The sequence below is a fragment of the Muntiacus reevesi genome, chromosome 20 (assembly GCF_963930625.1).
Source record: "Muntiacus reevesi chromosome 20, mMunRee1.1, whole genome shotgun sequence".
In the NCBI taxonomy this organism is placed as follows: Eukaryota; Metazoa; Chordata; class Mammalia; order Artiodactyla; family Cervidae; genus Muntiacus; species Muntiacus reevesi.
The window spans coordinates 17,163,083-17,181,551 of NC_089268.1; the positions used below are offsets into that span (position 1 = coordinate 17,163,083).

The window sequence follows — 18,469 nt, forward strand, 5'->3', positions numbered from 1 at the left end:
GAGTGAGTGGAGGAACCACAGAGAGAAAGAAGGTCAACTTGACTGAGCAGGAGGCAAACAAGGAGAGAAGCAGAAGGCCCTGGAGGGGGTGGGCGTTGGGTGGGGGTGGCGGCGGGGAACACTGCTCAAAGGAAGCCCACTGCAGTGTGGCCACAACAGCCAAACCACCCAACTGTCACAGGGAGGCTGGGTAAAGAAATTGGAGCGCACAGATGTGACAGAACGATCTTCATCAGTCTTTTCAATTAATGACCCAGAGATGCATGTAGCAAACCTGAATTAACCTCGGCAACATGAAATTTAGTAAAGAACAACACCAACAAATAGAAAAGCAAGGAGCAGAAAGATACATTTTATTTAACATTTTAAGACACCAAAGCCACACTAAATGACTAAGAGTATAAAACTTACTTGGGAAAACTACTAGCTTCCTAGCTTCCGGAAACCGGCTACCTCTGGCAAAGGAAGGATGGAGAAAAGGAAGAAGGGATATGGAAGAATCTCAATTTTATCAGTAACAATTAGTAGGCTTTTTTTTTAAGTATAAAGATGCACAAACCGTAAGTATACACCAGCTCAATTGTCATAAAGTGAGCACACCCCTGTAACCAAATCCCAAATTCAAAAAACAGAGTATTCACAATCCCCCAGGAACCCCAAGTTATCCCCCCTCCTAAAGCTGCCACTCTCCTGAGTTCTATCTTGTCAATTTTGTTCCATCGATTTTTGAATTTCAGAGAAGTAGAATTTCTCTCTGTGACTGGCCCCCCCCTTTTTTTTTTGCACTCCAGGTCTTTTAGATTCTTTACACCCATCATGTCATGAACTCACAGGGGATGGGCTCCAACAGTTCAGGCTTCTTTCCATCGGTTTTCATGAAGTGTGCTTCTCTGGGTGGAGCAGGCTGGCGCTTCAGTTGAATCTAAGTATCTTTCTCTTTAGCTTCCTTCTTTTTTCTTTTTGGTTGGGAAGGGAGCGTTTATTGAATTATTTTTTGCTGCACTGGGTCTTTGTTGCTGTGTGAGGAGTTTCTCTAGTTGCCATGAGTGGGCGCTACCCTCTAGTTGTGGCACGCGGACCTCTCATTGCGGAGGCTTCTCTTGTGTTGGTGTGTGGGCCCGAGGCTCAAGGGTTTCAGAGTCACGGCACCCAGGCTTACTTGCTCTATGGCATGTGGCATCTTCCTGGGCCACGGATTGAACCCATTCCCCCTGCATTGGCAGGTGGATTCTTAACCACTGGACCACCAGGGAAGTCCTTCCTTCTTTGTTCTGATCATTTTCCTTCACAAATTTCAGGAAGCTATCTTAGCTCTTAGAGTGCTTAATATGTTCTAGGCGTGCGTGTGTGCTAAGTCACTTCCGTTGAGTCTGACTCTTTGTGACTCCATGGACTGAAACCTGCCGGGATCCTCTGTCCATGGGATTCTCCAGGCAAGAATACTGGAGTGGGTTGCCATGCCCGCCTCCATGGGATCTTTTTACCCCAGGGATCGAACCCATATCTCTTAGGACTCCTGTATGGCAGGTGGGTTCTTTACCACAAGCACCACCTTGGAAGCCCCAACATGCTCTATACGCACATTAATTCTCTTGACAAGATTCTTGCCCTTAAGTTGTTTACAATGATGCCAAAAAGTATGCTGGGTAACATGGTAGACTCTTCCAGTTTTGTCATGGTACCATTTGGGGGGCATTCCTGTGTGAAGAGTGTCCATTCCCTTGATATCTACAATACCACCTTTTTTGTAGATTCCCATATATGTGGTCAAGGGACTGACTCCATGTTTTCTGAAAGGCCTAGAGAGAAAGGGGTGGGTGCCCCTCCTCCTTCCCTTTGTGTTGGACATTTTGGTGAATTACTGGAAGATTGGAGTTCCAGCCAAAGGCGTGACTTATTTTTATGCTCAACATTGTTTGTGAGACTTCTCCTCATTGCTGGGTGTGCCTATGGCTTGTTCATTCTCATTACCAAATACTAGTCCATGCATGAGAATATCAGCATTTGTTCACCCATTCCACTGTTAATGGCTATTGTGAATGGTGCTATTCTACCATTCAATCATTTTAGTATCTGTCTTTTGCTGAACGCATTATGCATTTCTGTTGGTATATACTTAGGTGTTGAGCCACTACGTAAAGTTGGTAATGTTTTGTTCCTTAATTAACCAAAAAACAGTTTGGGTTGTTGTTGTTATGCTGTGTGGATCTTTGTTCCCCAACCAGGGATTGAACCCCAGGCCCACAGCAGTGAAAGTGCCGAGTCTTAACCACTGGACTACCAGGGAATTCCCTAAAAAAAAAAAAGGTTTTGAAGGGGGAAAAGAAGTAAGATTCAAGCAATCAGATGAATGGAAACATAAAATATCTGAGTCTAGATGTGTTGGGACTGTGGGAATAGAGGGCACCCACCCCCAATGCCAGGCCTGGTACTAAGAACATACCCACTAACCCACTTTATCGGGTCCCATCACTTCATGGCAAATAGATGCGGAAACAGTGGAAACAGTGACAGACTTTATTTTCTTGGGCTCCAAAATCACCGCAGATGGTGACTGCAGCCATGAAATTAAAAGATGCTTGCTCCTTGGAAGAAAAGTTATGACCAACCTAGACAGCATATTAAAAAGCAGAGACATTACTTTGCCAACAAAGGTCTGTCTAGTCAAAGCTATGGTTTTTCCAATAGTCATGTATGGATGTGAGAGTTGGGCTATAAAGAAAGCTGAGTGCTGAAGAACTGATGCTTTTGAACTGTGGCGTTGGAGAAGACTCTTGAGAGTCCCTTGGACTGCAAGGAGATCCAACCAGTCCATCCTAAAGGAAATCAGTCCTGAAGATTCATTGGAAGGACTGATGCTGAAGCTGAAACTTCAATACTTTGGCCACCTGATGCAAAGAACCGACTCATTTGAGAAGACCCTGATACTGGGAAAGATTGAAGTCAGGAGGAGAAGGGGATGACAGAGGATGAGATGGCTGGATAGTATCACTCAATGCACATGAGTTTGAGTAAACTCTGGGAGTTGGCGATGGACAGGGAGGCCTGGCATGCTGCAGTCCATGGGGTCACAAAGAGTCAGACACGACTGAGCAACTGAACTGAGTCCACTTCATCACCAGAACAGGGAGGTAGCTGAACCTGGGAAAGGGCATCTCTTCAGGGCATGAAGACCTGAGAGTGGATCCTTGCTATACCACCTTATAGGTATGTGACATGGGGCAAGTTGCCTGACTTCTCTGAGCTTGAGTAGTAGTGTAATGTGTGTGTTCAGTCATGTGCGACTCTTTGCAACCCTGTGGACTGTAGCTCACCAGGCTCCTCTGTCCATGGGATTTTCCTAGCAGGAATACTGGAGTGGTTGCCATTTCCTCCTCCAGGGGATCTTTCCAACCCAGGGATCGAACCTGTGTCTCTTGCATCTCCTGCATTGGCAGGGTGATTTTTTTTTTTTTATCACTTTGCCACCTGGGAGCCCCCGAGCTTGAGTGCCTCACTATAAAATGAGGAGAGCCATTTTGCCTGGGGTGATGCAGCTGAACGGCATGTGAATCAAGTGCCTGGCACACAGCAGGCATTTACAAGCATCAACTGCAGATGTATGTATGATCTGCAATTTTGTGAAGTCAGTATTCTCGTTTTTAGGTGAGGAAACTGGGGCTCACAAAACAGAAAGTGAGTGTTTATGGAAAATATGTGATGAATAGGCACAGAGCTAGATGCTCTGCCCAGGCTTTTTCATGCTACCCTCCCAACCCCAGGAGGCATTCTCCCAAGGTCACGGATGGGGAAACTGTGGCTCTATCCTGTAACTTGCCCGGATCACACAGCTGGTAAGTGACAGATGCTGAAGTTCAACCCTAGGCTGCCTCACTCCAGCATCTGTGCTCTTAATCATGGGCTCCCTAGTAGGGCCAGGCCATGGGCCCTGGTTCTTGTCACATCATAGGCCCTGACCCTGGGACCCTTTGAAGAAACAAAGACAGATGGTAAGAGGACCCTCCTGCCTATTCACAGTTGCTCCTGCTTAGAAGTCAAGGGCTACTCTTTGGAACCTTTTTCTGGAGCTCCTGCATCAGAAAGTAAGGCTTTGGACTGGCTGCTTTAATTTGGGGGTGTGTGTTCTGTATATGTCTTCAGTAAGACCTTGTTTCCTAATTAAAGTGCCTCCCTTGGGCCCCCCACTGTGACTCACAGGGTGCTGGGAATTGAACTGACCTGGAGATAATGGTAAACTGAAAATCAAAGCATTTCTTAGGGAAATCCCTTTGGGCAAGTGAATCCACGTATGAGGTGCAGAGGGGCTGCTGCAGGAAGGTGATGGAAAAGGATGTAGTGGGCCAGAGAGCCAGACAGAAAACAGCTGGAGAAACCCACTGGAAGTCACGTCATTCCTTCTTCTGTATTGAAAGTCCTTAGTTCTCACCGCACCTGAAATCTCTGCAGGACAGATGGGAAGGAGGCCCGAGGGGCATGGTCATCATCCAGCTGGGCTTACATAGGACCTGTCAACTCCAGGTCAGGCTCAGGCCTATCCACATGCCCTGACTCCTACCAGAGCTGGCCCTCCACAGAAAATAAATAGAATCACACTACCAAAGACTTCCTTTCTCCTAAACGGTACTCCTCAGGTAACCCACAAGCAGGCAGCACTGCTTCAGAGGCCTCACCGAAGTAGCTCTGGTTGCAATCCTGCTTCATCCCTTACCAGCCAGGTAAGCATTGACAGGTGGACTTACTTTTTTCGTAAAATGGAGGTCACAGGACCATCTACTAATAGGGTTATGGCAAAGATGAAATGAGTCCTATGCCTGGCATGTGGTATAACCCAAATGTTCAGTTCAGTCGCTCAGTCGTGTCCAACTCTTTGTGACCCCCATGAACCGCAGCACACCAGGCCTCCCTGTCCATCACCGACTCTCAGAGTCCACCCAAACCCATGTCCATCGAGTCGGTGACGCCATCCAACCATCTCATCCTCTGTTGTCCCCTTCTCCTCCTGCCCTCAATCTTTCCCAGCATCAGCTGGGAAATGCTTCTTAATGCTTCTGTTACTGCTACACTGGAAAGGACCTGTGGTATCCACATACAAGGCACTCAATGTTCTCCTCCCAGCGATTCCACAGCTAGCTATCCGAAAAGCTCCAGCAGAACCTGAATATGCCTGTCACACCTGCCCCATGCAGGGCAGATGCATAGGATCTGGACCTGGACAGGCAGCACACACATGACAGCTCCACCTGCTTATCTGCACCCACAGAAAAGGGATAGCGTAAAGCGAGGAGCACGCAAGAAGTCTCCTCTCTTTTTCTTCCAAGTCCCCTTGGAAAGGCTTCTCTTCCAAGAAATCCTCTCTCCCCAGGCCACAGCCCCGGCATCCCTGAGGCACCCGCAGCTCCCAATCCACCGGAGCATCCCGTGTCTGCCCGTCTCCACCTGCCTCGGGGGATTTGGGCCAGAAGAGCCTTCTAGGGCCACGGCCTTCCTAGCCTTCTCTCACAGCTGGGCCCTCCCTTGGTCACGGGCCAGTCCGTGACAAGCTCTGAGGTGTCCCTCACCTCTCGTCACTGCAACACACAGAGCCAGACTGGAGATGTTTGGGGGTTAGAAGGCGGAGAGAGAACTTATTCAGATTTCCACGAGTCTCTGCTTGGGGCGCCTGCTACCAGCACAGCCTTGCCCCTCGGATCTGGGGCCTTTCCTCATCCGGACTTCCCCCTCCCAACCCAAAGACACACCTTGGCTCCAGCCACAATCCCTCGGGTTCCTCCCCGCGCACTTCCCCGCCCTCAGGCAAAAGACGTTGAGTTTTGTTTACAATCTAATTTGTCCGGATAATTGCTTCTACTTTGCACTCCACTCTGCCCGCGCGGATCCGGTTTTGGGCCCCCTTTTCACTGGTTCGTAGAGCACTTTATGGGAAATTCCCCTTCCGGAGAGGGAGGCGGCGCACGCCCGGGGTGACCGTTTCACAAAGCCCGGAGGAGTCTCCCCACCACCACCACCCCACCCCGCTTCAAAAGCACACGCCCCCCAGCCCTACGCAGCGGGGCTCAGAAGGGAGGGGAGGAAGGCCACCGGCCGGCTCCGGACTCTGGGGCCCCCCGGCCACTCCCAGCGCGGGGCACAGCCCGCCGGGAACCAATGAACCGTGTGGGAGCAAGGGCTTGGCCATCCCTCCAGACTCCAGAGAAAGGCTGGGGTTTGCGAAGCGCGCCTTGGGATTCGCAAAGCCAGGGTGAATCCCTGGGCTCCCTCCACTTCCCCCCACCCCCACCTCCTTTTTACAGGTCCACAGCCCTACGTCTTCCCCATTTTTTCGTCCTGTAAAGTTTGGTCCACGTGGTCTCCTTTCGCTCGCCGCAGGCTGCCGGGCCGGGTGAAAGTCGCTGCACCTGCTTTAGGCGAATTATGGTAGCGCTAGAAGTTGGTCTGCCCTCCCTCCGCCGCGCGCCGGCTCCCTCCTCCCTGGCTCTCGGCGCGCTCCCTCCTTCCCCGCCTCCCCCGCCCCCTCCCGCCCCGCCCGCGTGCCGCCCGCTCGCAGCCACTCGCTACCCGGGCTCAGTCGCAGCCCCTCGGAGTCTGGAGCCGGCCGCCCCTACGGACCGGAGCGTGCGGCCGGCGGCCGGGACGGAGCGCCCCCCACCCCCCCAGCCCGCGAAGAGGGCGCGGCGCAGGCGGCGGCGGCGGCGCGGCGGGGAGGAGCCCGGGCCGGAACCAGGGCTGGGCCGGGGGCGGGGACGCCGGGGTCCCGGAGCCCCGGCGGCGCAGCGAGCGAACAAGCGTCGCGGGAGGATCGAGAAGGAGCAGCAGAGCCGGAGCGAGCCGAGCCGCCCCCAAAGTGCGATGCCCCGGCGAGGCTAGGGCGCGCGGCGGGCGGCCGGCCGGCGCGGCGCGGAGGGAGGGCGCCCGGGAGCTGCGCGGCGCCGGGCGGCGCGGAGGGGCAGCCCCAGCGGGCGGCGGCGGCGGCGGGCCCGGGCGGCGACCCGAGCGAGCCCCATGCCCCGCGCGGGCTGACGGGCCGGAGCCCGCACGGAGCGGCCGGGCTGGACAGGTAAGGTGGCCGGCCGAGCCCGGGGACGCGGGTGGGGGCTGGGCCGGCGACCAGCCCAACTCCCTCGCTCGCGCACTCTCTCGCCCGCTCACTGGCTCACTTTGTGTTTGCAAACTGCCCGCCGGAGACGCGCCGGGCGCCGGGAGGAGCCGGGCCCAGGCCGGCGCACTTTGTTCCAGCCGGGGCCGGCTGCGGCGCCCTGACCCCGCGGGGCCGCGACACCCCGCCCCCGGCTCAGGCCCCCGCGGCCCGGAGCTGCCTGGGGAACAGGTGGGGGCTACGGCGCGGCGGCGGGGGGTGAGCAGCGGAGGTCGGCCGGGGTGGGGGTGGGGGGCTGGAAAAACCACTTAAGACCCGCCATCCCCCAAGAATCTAGGACCGGTCCCCTCCCGGCCTAGCCGCGGGGAATGGGGTGTCTTGGGGGAGCGACCACCGCCCCCACACACACACTCCCCGAGTAAGACAAAGAGTACTTCCCGGCCTAGACTTTGCTGAGCCGGGGAGGGAAGTGCTGAAGCGGGCTCCGCCAACCCCAGTCTGTCCAGGACTCCCCAAGACGCGCCGGAGGCAGACAGATGGGGACGGGGGAGACCGCAGTCCAACTCTCCGTGTCGCTTTGGGTGCAGAGGGGACTCGGTTTGCCGGGGTCGCATCTCGGAGGTTCCGGAGCCTTTCCTCCATCCCTGGGTCGGCTGGCAGATACGAGAGGAAAACTTCTTGGGGACTTGAGAGCGTCTAGAAACGGCCTCTTGTGATTTTGTGCGCCGGTGCTGGAGGGTGGGGGTGACCCTGTGGGTATCTGTATTCTCTCCATTTGGAGAGAGCGCCGCCTCACCATACGGGGGGGGGGGGGGGTGGAGAGAAGGCGGCAGCAGGACTCGGAGGTCGCCTGGGAAGAGTGTCCCGGGATAACCAAGTAGGACCCCCCTCCTCAGACCCAGGACTGTGGCATCTTCCTGGACAGCCCCCCACCCCCAGCCACTTCTACCCGAGCGGCGGTCACCCCGGCAGCGCTCCAGCCTTGCGCTCCCCATCAACGCCTAACTAACTTGAGCTAAGCCCGGCTAGATCCCGAGGCGCTAGAAAGAGGGGTGCCCTGAGCTGCCTGGGGTCCTGGCCTCCTCGGCAAAGGAGCGTGTGCTTTCGCGGGAGGCGGATTCTGAGTCAGAGGCCCTAACGGCTGCGGATTCCTTCTCTCCAACTGGGGCGACCTCGTGAACACTTGGGCGTCCCACCCGGACTCTCCTGGTTGGGAGAAGAGGATATGGGAACGCCGAGACCCTGAGCCCATATAGAACACCGGGCTCGGCCCTGTGCATTGCCGGCTTCTCTTGCCAACCCCCGCCCCGCTGATTTCCTTGCTCCCTCCGTGCCTGGGTTTAAGCCATCTGGAGATCACCCGCATGTCTTGCATCCCTGGGTCGGGTCTCCCTGCTGATTGACCTCGCAGACCAGAGCAGGGGGTGGAGGTGAGGTGCCCCAGGAGAAAACCCAAGTCTGAAGCTTTCATCCCAGTGGTTCTGAGAAAAGCCCAGGAGCATTTTGGCCAATGCGGGTTTTCACTTGAACTTGAGCATCTTCATCCTGCATTAAAGCACGTGCCTGGACTGTCCAGAGTGAACTGTGTTGGGTTTGGGATTGAGGGGTTCAGGAGCACAGTTTGAGAGGCAGCTAGGGTTGGAGCTGGAGGCTCGCCTGGGTGCCCCCTTCTCCCACCCAGAAGGAAGGAGCTGTGGGATCATCTGTACAGCCTGTAGCCAAGGGAGAGTCTGACCAGTCCCATTGTGGAACACAACGGGTAAAGAAGACCTCGACACCAAGAATTTGAACCCAGAAATTCACTGTTTGCGGGAACCGGGACTGAACGCTATTGGCACTGGGCATTTCAAGCTGATGACCTTCCTAGTAAGCCAGTGGGTGGGGCGGGGCTGGGGGGGAAGGGGTGAAGGCCCAGTAAGCTTGCCAGGCCCCAGCTGCTTTAAGGAAAGCCACCCACCTCAGACAGCCCCTGCCTCAGCCAACCCTGCCCAACCTGGCAGAAAACTGCTGCGGGGAGGGGAAATCTGCAGGCTTGTTTTGTTTTGGTTTTAACTTGAGAAACTTTGTTTTGCCTGGGTTCTGGGCTCTCTGTCACCTGGCAGGCAGGAGGGAGGCCCCTGGGACTGTGCTGTGGGCACCTGGACAGCTTGCCCGCTCGGGCACCCTTAGATCTGAGCCTCTCCGAAGCATGACTGTCTCGTGGGCTCCCCATCTGGTGTCACTCCCTCTGTCATCAGTGGGGCAAAGTGGCATCAGGTGGAAGTGGCTTTGCTCCCCCACCCCTGCCCTCAACTTGGGACCCCCTGTAAGATCTGAATCTCTCCTGGATCCCCCCTCACTACCGTACCCCTCCCCCATCCTAACCTCGGCACTAAGCTGGGGGGCCATGGGAGCCTTTTCTTCTGGCACGAAGTGCTTGATTGCTGGGTGGGGTTTTCTCTCCCTCTCCTGGTCCTGGGCAGGTTTTGCAGGAGTTACGGAGTTGGTAAACCCCTGAGCCTGGGGGAGAGAAAAACGACACCAGTGTGGGGGAATGCAGGGGTGGGGGAATGCAGGGGTGGGGTGGGGGGGGGCAGTTTGGGCCCAACTTACAAAAGGACCTGTCCCTGTCCCTTCTCACACCTGGACACCCCTAGCCCACTCCCTTTCCTCTGCCTTTGGCCAGAAACTTCCTTTCTGGCTGCTGGCAGGTAGGTCCCTTCTTGCCAGGAATGTGCATATCCTGCTGGGCCCCTACTCTAAACACACCTCTTCCTTAGGGGCTGGAAAGTTGGAGGAGTGGTGGGAGGGTCCTTTAATCCATTAATCCCCCAAGGGTTTGCTGAACCCCTACACTGTCTGGGCAACTCCCAGGGTGGGCATTGGAGTGCCCAAGCTGTGAGGGCTGGGGTCTGCACATTTTCAGGGTAGGAAAGGCAGACAAGACATTAGAGAGAGGAGGGTGGTGCAAGGGTGTCTTTGTCAGAAGAGAGGTGTGAGGTGCAAGGAGGGGAAGGGTCATCTCCCCAGGAAGCCTTCCCTGATCTGCCACGCCTGGCGTGGCTGCACCCTTCTTCCCGACGTCCTAATCCTTTGCTGCCCCACTGCTCTGGTGGCTTTCCTGTCTCTCCAGCTGAAATGCAAACCCGTCCAGCGCCGCCCAAGCAGGCACAGTGTCCTTAACTTTTTAAATAATCCAAACTGTGTATTCTTGCCTGGAGAATCCCAGGGACAGAGGAGCCTGGTCGGCTGCCATCTGTGGGGTCACACAGAGTCGGACAGGACTGAAGTGACTTAGCAGCAGCAGCAATGCAAGCTAATACTTCCATCCAAGGGGCTCTAGCACAGTTTCCCTTCCAAAGCTCCCAGCTTCCCAGACCAGGGCAGGATGGGCACTGTTTTTGACTCTATGCTGAGGCTCCAGTGGCTGAAGTGGCTTCCTATGACTTGGTGCCAGGACTCTGGAGTTCAGGGCAAGGAACTCGGGCCTCCCCAGGGCAGAACATGGGTCACGGGGGAGAAAGCTTTGGAACCTGCCAGTGATGATGGGACTCTGGAGAACTTAATTAAGTTCTTCAAACCACAGTTTTCTTGTGCATAAAGTAGGTCAGTGATAGCAGTTGAGAGCCTGTTTGCCAGTGGGATGGAAGAGCAGGTGTAAAGTGCCTAGAACAGTGCCTGGCGCACCATAGTACTGACCAAGGGGTAGCATTTATTAGGTTCCCAGCACTGCCAGGCCACATGCTGGACTGGGAATTAATCTCCATTCTAAGGGTTAGGAAAATAAAGCCTAGAGAGAAGAAACAGCTTGTCTGAGGTCACATAGTTAGTGGTGGGGCTCCTAGAACTCCCACCGGTAGGGCTTGAGCCTCTGCTGTGGGGAAGGGAGAAAGGAGGGGATGGGAGGGCCTGCCACTCCCCTTCCTTCTTTCACGGGCTCAAGGCTGGGTCCTCCTCAGCCCTCCAACGAGAAGGCTGGATTTCCCCTTCCTGTCTTCCTTTTAAGGGAGGATCTGGGCTCAGGACTTGGGATCTCAGCTGCACAAGACCCTGGAAGGCCCACCTCCCCCCAGCATCCTAAGGTGCTCGTGGACACAAAAGTGGGAGGGGTAATACCCTAGAACACAGAGGAGGAAAAATGGCACCATCTTTCTCCAAAAAAGGGAGACTCCTATGGTTTGGAACGCTGGCTCACACAGTCTTACGGAAGACAGATTTGGCTGGCAGTCTCAAATCATTCTGGGACCCACCTCTGGATGGATCACCTTGGAGAAGCAAAAAGCTCCTTCCCTTGAGGGTGAAGTCACTGTGTTTTTCAGTGTCGCTTTCCTGGATTCTCCATGAAAATGCCTACCTTCACCCACAGGTGCCCTGTTGGGGGGCACAGCAGGAACCCTCTATTCCAACACCCCCACCCCGAGGCTTGCAGATGCAGTTGGCTTGTGAAGTAGCGTTCGTTCTGGTGGGCCCTGGGAAGAGCCTGGACTCAAACCATGCCTGCCTGAGCTAGAAACCAAGAGCTCCCGGCACAAAAGATACTCATTTGGACAAGGCCCCAGTGTGCTGGGCTGTAGAGTCAAAGCTTCTAGTGCCTCAAGGAGTGAGCCATTCTGGCCTCGGCCAGGCTGGTGGTCTTCCTTCCTTTGATCCTTGTCCCCTGCAGCCTGTTCCCCCGGCCCAGCAGCTCTGCCTACCTCCCCAGGTCCCAGCCTCTGCCCAACTGGAGCCTCCCAAGCTGGGACAGAAGCTGGGCGGGGTCATCGGTAGTGCAGGGCATGGGGAAAGGTCTTTTCTCTCCCACTGGGAGTTTCTGACGACACCTGACCTGGGTCACAAGTGCAGATGGAAAGGAATGGAGGTGAGCTGGTGGGTCTTTCTCAGACGGTTACAGAGTAGGGTGTGTAGACTAGTGACCCTCCATGTTTGTTCACGATAGGCAGGGTCATCGGGTGGAAGTTACCCAGAATTTTCTCAGGCCGGGAAGGAGAGACAGATGATGGTGACTGGAGAGAAGGGTGGGTCGGGGATTGGAGTCCTGGATTCCACAAACCTTGTGGAGCCATCACTGTGTGCGGTGGCCTTCCAACGCTGAGCTGTCGGAGTCTCTCACCAAAGAGGTTTTAGAAGAGGTGGCTCGCTTGCAACTTGGAAAATCAGAAATGGAGCAAGTACCCCAGGGAGGCTCTTTCCCACAGGATCTGGTGGTAGGGGGCAGGCTCCCCAGCCTGGACAGGATGTCAGGTCCTAGCGGCTGAGCCTGCAGGATGGCTGAGATGTGTGGAGGGAAACCCGGCCCAGTGGGCTGGTGAAGGGGCTTCTGTAGTTTCTTCAATCCGGCGGCCAGCCGGCAGACTCCATCAGATTCGGTTTCCCAGCTCTGGAGCCCAGGCTTCCAGGAGACCCAGGCCGAAGGAAGTTGTTCCAAAAGAGGGTACCATATACTTCCTCCTCTCTCTCCTTCAGTGGGTTCTTTGGGCAGAGTGTATGGCACCCCGAAAGAAAAGGGCGCGCTGCTGGGGAGCATTTGGGGAGGGATGGGGACTCGGGATTTACAGGAAACCAAGGGAGGGGCGGCTGCCGCTGGTGCTTGGGCGCAGTGCTCCTCCAGGCTTCCACATCTCCAGCTCGGGTCGGGTCAGAGTCTAAGGTGCTTGCGAAGGTCGGATGCTGAGGGTGCGTAGTCGGTCCACTTGGGGGAATCTTTCCCTTCGGAAGCTTCCGGGGCTCCCAGGAGAGGCCGAGCTCCGGGTCCTCGCACTCCGGCTGAGCGCACTCGTTCTGGATTGCTCTCCCGGCCAGTGTTTCCCTGAGCCTCCGCGAGCGCCTCAGTGCGAGGTGCCGGCAGCTCCTCCATCTCTGAGACCTGAGCGCCGGGACGTGCGCGCCGAGTGTCTTCGGCCCTCTCCGAAAAGATGCTGGGGGATTTTGAGAGGTCCAGGGAACTCTGGCAGAGGGGCCGGGTTGTCTCAAGTATTTCAGCTACAGGGAGGGTCTCCCACGCCTTGTGCTGACCTCCTTGAGCTTGGGGCCGGTCTGGATTGCGCGGGTCTGAGGCTCGCTGGTGAGGGGCTCGGGTGAGCGCACCGTTACCCGCTTGCTCATTCCCTCTGCGACCTTGGCCATGGACAATGATGCTTCCCTCTCTGAGCCCCGGTTTTCCTGACTGTACCGCTGGGGAGGGAGCACCCACACTCCCCTCTCCTGCTCCCCGCTTTCCCGCAGCTGTGGGTTGGGGGGATTGGGAGTTGAGTGAGACAGGAGACCGGCCCCCTTTGTTCCACCGCCTCCGCGGGTCCTGCCCTACAGGGGCGCTGTGGAGCGCGGGGCAGCGGCCCCGGCAAGTCTCCTCCCCCCCAATTAGGCAGCGGAGCCTGATTAGAGGGGCCGCTGCGCGCCCCCTCCTTCCCGATCCCCATCTACGAAGATTTCCCTTCATCAGAATCTCACATCCTCCAGAAATTAATTTGATGCCTCTTGTTATCAATTAATTGAATCTCCTTGGGAGAGAGAGCTCAGCGAGGCGGGCTGCAGCTTGGCCCTTGTGTGCTGCCGTTCTGCCCTCCCCCTCACACCAGGACAGCCTCACCCCTTCCCCGTTTCTCTTCCTGCTTTGAAATTTATTTTCTAAAATAAAACCACTGCTGTGGGCCCTTTAGCCCACTTTAGCTTGGATGGTTACCCATGGACTGGACACTACCTGAGATTCACCCTTCTGAGTGCTGGGGGCGGTGGGGCAGGCTTCCTCTCCCCTGGCCGGGTTTGATCCCTGCATTCATCAGCAAAACCAAACCCTTTGGAAATTTGGCCATGACCTTGATTCTGTGTGCTTCGAGGTCTGCTGGTGAGAAACTCGGAGAGGAGGACCAGGGTAGGAAGATCTGGGGACAGAATCGTGTACACACAGATACACATCCTAGTTGGAGGAGGAGACATTGGTGGACCAGGCTGGGAACCGTCAGTCACCAAGACTTTATTCTTGTAAAAGTTGTCCTAATTTTTAGATGAGGCATTTAAGATCTCTTGCCCCCACCGGGGCTGATCTGCTAAATGTACAGCAGAGGGCACAGGTGTGTACCTCCTGCCAGACACCTAGAAGGTCAGACTCTGCCTTCTGCAGGGAAGATGGAGGAGGAAGGTTCTAGAAGACATCCCAAGTCTGGGAAGGGATTATGGCAGGTACAGAGTGGAATGAGGTGGTCACCAGACCCTGACTGAGGAACTGTGATTTGCCATTTCACATACCTCCTCTCTTTGTTCTTGTTTAACAAGTGAGGTCCCCTGGCCCAGAGAGGTGATTAACTTGTCCAGGGTCACACAGCTGACTGGAACTTGCCCCTCTAGAATGCTCGCCCCAGGACTGAGGTCACAGATGGACTAACTTCACAGCTTTGTTGGCTCTCACAAAGTTTATTGCAGTGGTAAATTTCACATCAATATCCCTGCTTGGCTCTGTTGAAAAACCCAAACTATCAAACATGGAGCCTGCATTTCTGTGGGGTAAAGATAGGCTGGAGTTGAGTTAGCAACTTTGTCATGGAGATTTTGCTGAAATGGCAACCCACTCCAGTATTCTTGCCTGGAAAATCCCTTGGACGGAGGCTACAGTCCATGGGGTCACAAAGAGTCCGACACGATGGAACGACTTCACTTTCACTTCAGTATTCTAGGAAGCTCTAGGCAGGGCGGGTGTCTGAGAGGCTTTGCAAGGTCTGTTAACAAGCTCAGAGAAGACCTTTAAGGACACCCTCACCCACATCTAATTCTTGCATAGCTGCTTAAGAACTGATGGTGGTAGATTAATTTTTCCCCCCTTCTTTCTACCACGGAGGGAATTTTAGGGTCTTATGTCTTGAGGGGTCTGTTCTAAGCTGAAGTTAGCCCATCTGTTCGCAGGTGAACCCCTCTATGAAAGTCATCACCCTCTTACCTGCCATCCCCAACAGAAACTTAATGTACTTTTTGTTGGGGGAGAGGAGACTTTCTTCCAAGAATGGAACCACAGGTGGGGACTAGAGAAGCACTGGACAGCAGTAACCTTTCTGGAAGGTTGGAACAGGGAGAAAGATGTGGAAGGATGCTGTATCTTGCACATTTGAATATGGATGTGTTTTTTGGATGCCTCTGAGTTGGTACCCAAGATTCCTGTAAATGCCACCCCTAGATATCATCAGGGGAGACAGAGGGGCTGGGGCCAGAGAAGGCCAGACCACTGGTCTGTCTCAGGTGGGCAGGAGCCCTTCCTGTGCCCATGGGAGCCCTCTGGTGCCAGGGGCACTACCAGATCCATGCTCCAGATGGCCTCTCAGGCCCTGGGTGAGTACCCCACCCCTTAACCAGCAGGCCCCCCACGAAAGGCAGCACTGTTTAATTAGCCACCTCTGATTAACCAAACTTGGCATTCGGCTCCTCTTGCCCTCATCTTTCCCAGCTCCGAATCAATGGCTTTGATATGCTAATTAGGGAGTAATTTAATTTCAAAAGGCCGCAATTAACAAGGGTGTTGTGGACATGCTGTAGTTAAGCGGAGTAATCTAATTTGCATTAGTAACAAGCAGGGACTAATTAGAAGCTTAATTAGACACTTAGATGGCTCTTATGTTTACTTTCTTAATGAGATGGAGTGGGCTCTTTGGTTCTCTTTTTTTTTTCTTTTTTTTTCTTATTGTTAATTCTTTCTTTTGGTCATGGTACTCGGAAGAAGTGTTGAGGGAGGCCACCTTGGTAGGGCCTGGTGGAAGCATTTTGGGGCCGGAGTCAGTGAAAAGTGCGCTGGGGCTGGGGCGTGGTGGTGGTGGTGAGGAAAGGTTCCGATTCCTGGGAAATTCCAGTGACCGCCGTCCAGGCTTTACCACCTTGAGATAGAATTCCAGGGAAGAGCTCTGGTTTGGGAGTCAGAAGAGCTGTAGGGTTTCAGTTTGGCTCAACCTCCTAGCAGCCAAGAAACCTTGAAACATCACTAAACTTCCTCAAAGTGTGGGTCCTTCATCTGTCATAGTGAGTGCCAGGTTGTGTGTGACAGGATATGGGAAAGAGCTTTCAAGGACTCTGTGAGTGGAATAGTTGTTACTAAAATATATTCACAAATTGTGTGCCCAGGCTTCACTTACCGAAGACTCAGCTCAGAACTCACCTTCTACAGGAAGCCTTCCCAGAGCATCCTACTCCCTCTAGGCATCCATAGCCAGCCCCCTTCTCCAGTTTCTACTGACCATAACACTGGTAAAGCTGTGTGTTATGTAGTCAGTTCTCAACCCTGGCTGTACTTGAAATTTAGAATACTTCTAAAATTATCCATGCCTAGATCTGACTCCCCAGAGAATTCAATTAAACTGATCCGAGGTGGAGCCCAGGTGGGGGCTTCCCAGGTGGCACTAAACTTGGCATTCGCTCCTTCGGTCAGGAAGATCCCTTGGAGGAGGGCATGGCAACCCACTGCAGTGTTCTTGCCTGGAGCATCCCATGGACAGTAGAGCCTGGTGGGCTACAGTCCGTAGGATTGCAAAGAGTTGGACCCGACTGAAGCTCCTTAGCACACATCATAGGTATGGATATTTTTTAATGCTTGTGTTTGCCTGTGTCTCTCTTTCTCCACCAAACTATAACCCCCTTCCCCCCAGCAAGGGCTGTATTTTATTCACTTTTGTGTGCCCTAATGCCAGTACCCTCTGTGACCACTAAAAGCTGCTGATTAAAATATTTGCTGTCATGTGGAAATGGTCATGATAGTAAGTGGCAAGTGGGAAAACAAAAATTCAAACCATGTACAGATGATGAACCCAAGCTCACGTTTTAGAAGTTTATATAAAGGGCTTCCCTGGTAGCTCCGTCAGTAAGGAATCTGCCTGCAGTGCAGGAGACCTGAGTTCGATCCCTGGGTCAGGAAGATCGACTGGAAAAGGAAAAGAAGTTTATATGCCCAAAGAGAGTGGAAATGGACAAGACTGAAAGGGGTGGGGCCCCAAAGTCTAGCTCTCCAGCTGGTAGACTTACAGGTACTATTCATTTATTTCCTCTTCACATGGTTCTACCAAGATGTCTTACTTTTAAGATTAGAAGATAAAGTTACTTGAAACTTGGGGGAGAACCTAGAGCAGAGAACCCCTGAATGGCAGCTCACCTTCCAAATCAGAGGTTGCTGCAGGCTTTTAAGAGGCACGTCCTTATCCTGGCGTGTGCGCTAGCTCCTTGGGCTTGGAAGTTTTGTGCTAAGAAGAGGCCTCGATGATCACTGACGTTGGACACCAGATAATTCCCAGTGTGTCGTTCAGGGAGACTCCTTTTAGCGGGGAGCCCAGGGCGCCAGACTCTCACCCACACAAGAGCGTCCCACAGTCCAGGGAAGGCCCTGGAGAGGGACTGAGCTTTTTTCCTGGAGCTCTGATGGGCCCTCTGCCTCAGGAGAGACACTCCCCGGCCTGATCAGAGCACCAAGCAGTCATGGGGCTCGCGTCACCCTGCCCTGCTCTGGGGACCCGATTGGGAGCTACAGAGACATTCCGACCCTTGGGTTCTGTCTCACTGTCCTCGAGTGCTGAAGAGAGTGAAAATGGACCAGCCTGGAATGGGTGGGGCTCCAGTGTCAGGGCTGGGATGAGGGGGGGGCATCTGGGTTTGCTGGGTCCCCATAACAGTAGTAAGTAGCCTTCTCTGAACACCTTCAGGCAGCGATATCGCAGCAGCCCCGTAAGGAAGGGTTACTGTATTAACTTCATGTGACAAATAAAGAAACCAAGGCTCAGATGGTGACCTCACTGCTCATGTTCTAATTACACAGCTAATAAGAGACCGAGGCAGGGTCAGCAGGTAGGATGTCCAATGAGCGGCCGGAGGAAAGACCGAGGCCCCCAGGGCTCCTTCTGGAGCCCTCCCTCCTCTCACCTGGTGGCCTGAAGCCAGTGGGCCTTGGGACCTGAGCTGGATGGGCAAAGGCATCCCCGGGCCTTGGGATGACACATTGGGAAGTATCCTTCAGGTGCCTGAAATGCCAGTGCTCATTGTTCTGAAGAGCCCTCTGCTTCACGTCCCTTGACACAAGTGAGATCTGATAGCAGGACAGCTAGAAGAGGAGGAAAAGAAAGAGAAGGAAGGAAATAAAAGGCAGCCCCACGCTCCGTTCCATGTGGTACCTGCTTATGTGTGACTTTTTTTTCCCCCTATAAATTACACCTTATGAGAACCTATCTTTGAAAGTTTCCTCCCCCCCCCCCCATGTGGACTATTTTTAAGTCTTTTATTGCATTTATTAGAACATTGCTTCTGTTTTATGTTTTGTTTTTTGGCCACGAGGCATGTGGGATCTTAGTTCCCCAACCAAGGATTGAACCCTCACCCCCTGCTTTGGAAGGTGAAGTCTGAACCACTGCACCGAGCAGGGACATCCCATGTCTTTTTATGTAA

At 54.2% G+C, this 18,469-nt stretch overlaps 1 protein-coding gene and 1 pseudogene across 4 annotated transcripts in view; one reads left to right on the forward strand and one right to left on the reverse strand.

The window, feature by feature from the left end:
• Positions 1-814: 814 nt before the first annotated feature.
• On the reverse strand, positions 815-1,849 carry LOC136151167 (large ribosomal subunit protein eL21-like; annotated as a pseudogene).
• A 4,733-nt stretch (positions 1,850-6,582) lies between these two features.
• Positions 6,583-18,469, forward strand: part of FOXP4 (forkhead box P4) — a 50,916-nt gene continuing 39,029 nt past the window's right edge. For 2 of the 4 annotated variants that reach the window (XM_065912707.1, XM_065912710.1), the window contains exon 1: positions 6,584-7,054. The gene's annotated coding sequence lies outside the window, so the exon portion shown is untranslated. Of the gene's footprint in view, positions 7,055-18,469 lie in introns of all 4 variants that reach the window. The other 2 variants (XM_065912708.1, XM_065912709.1) reach the window with 2 other exon arrangements.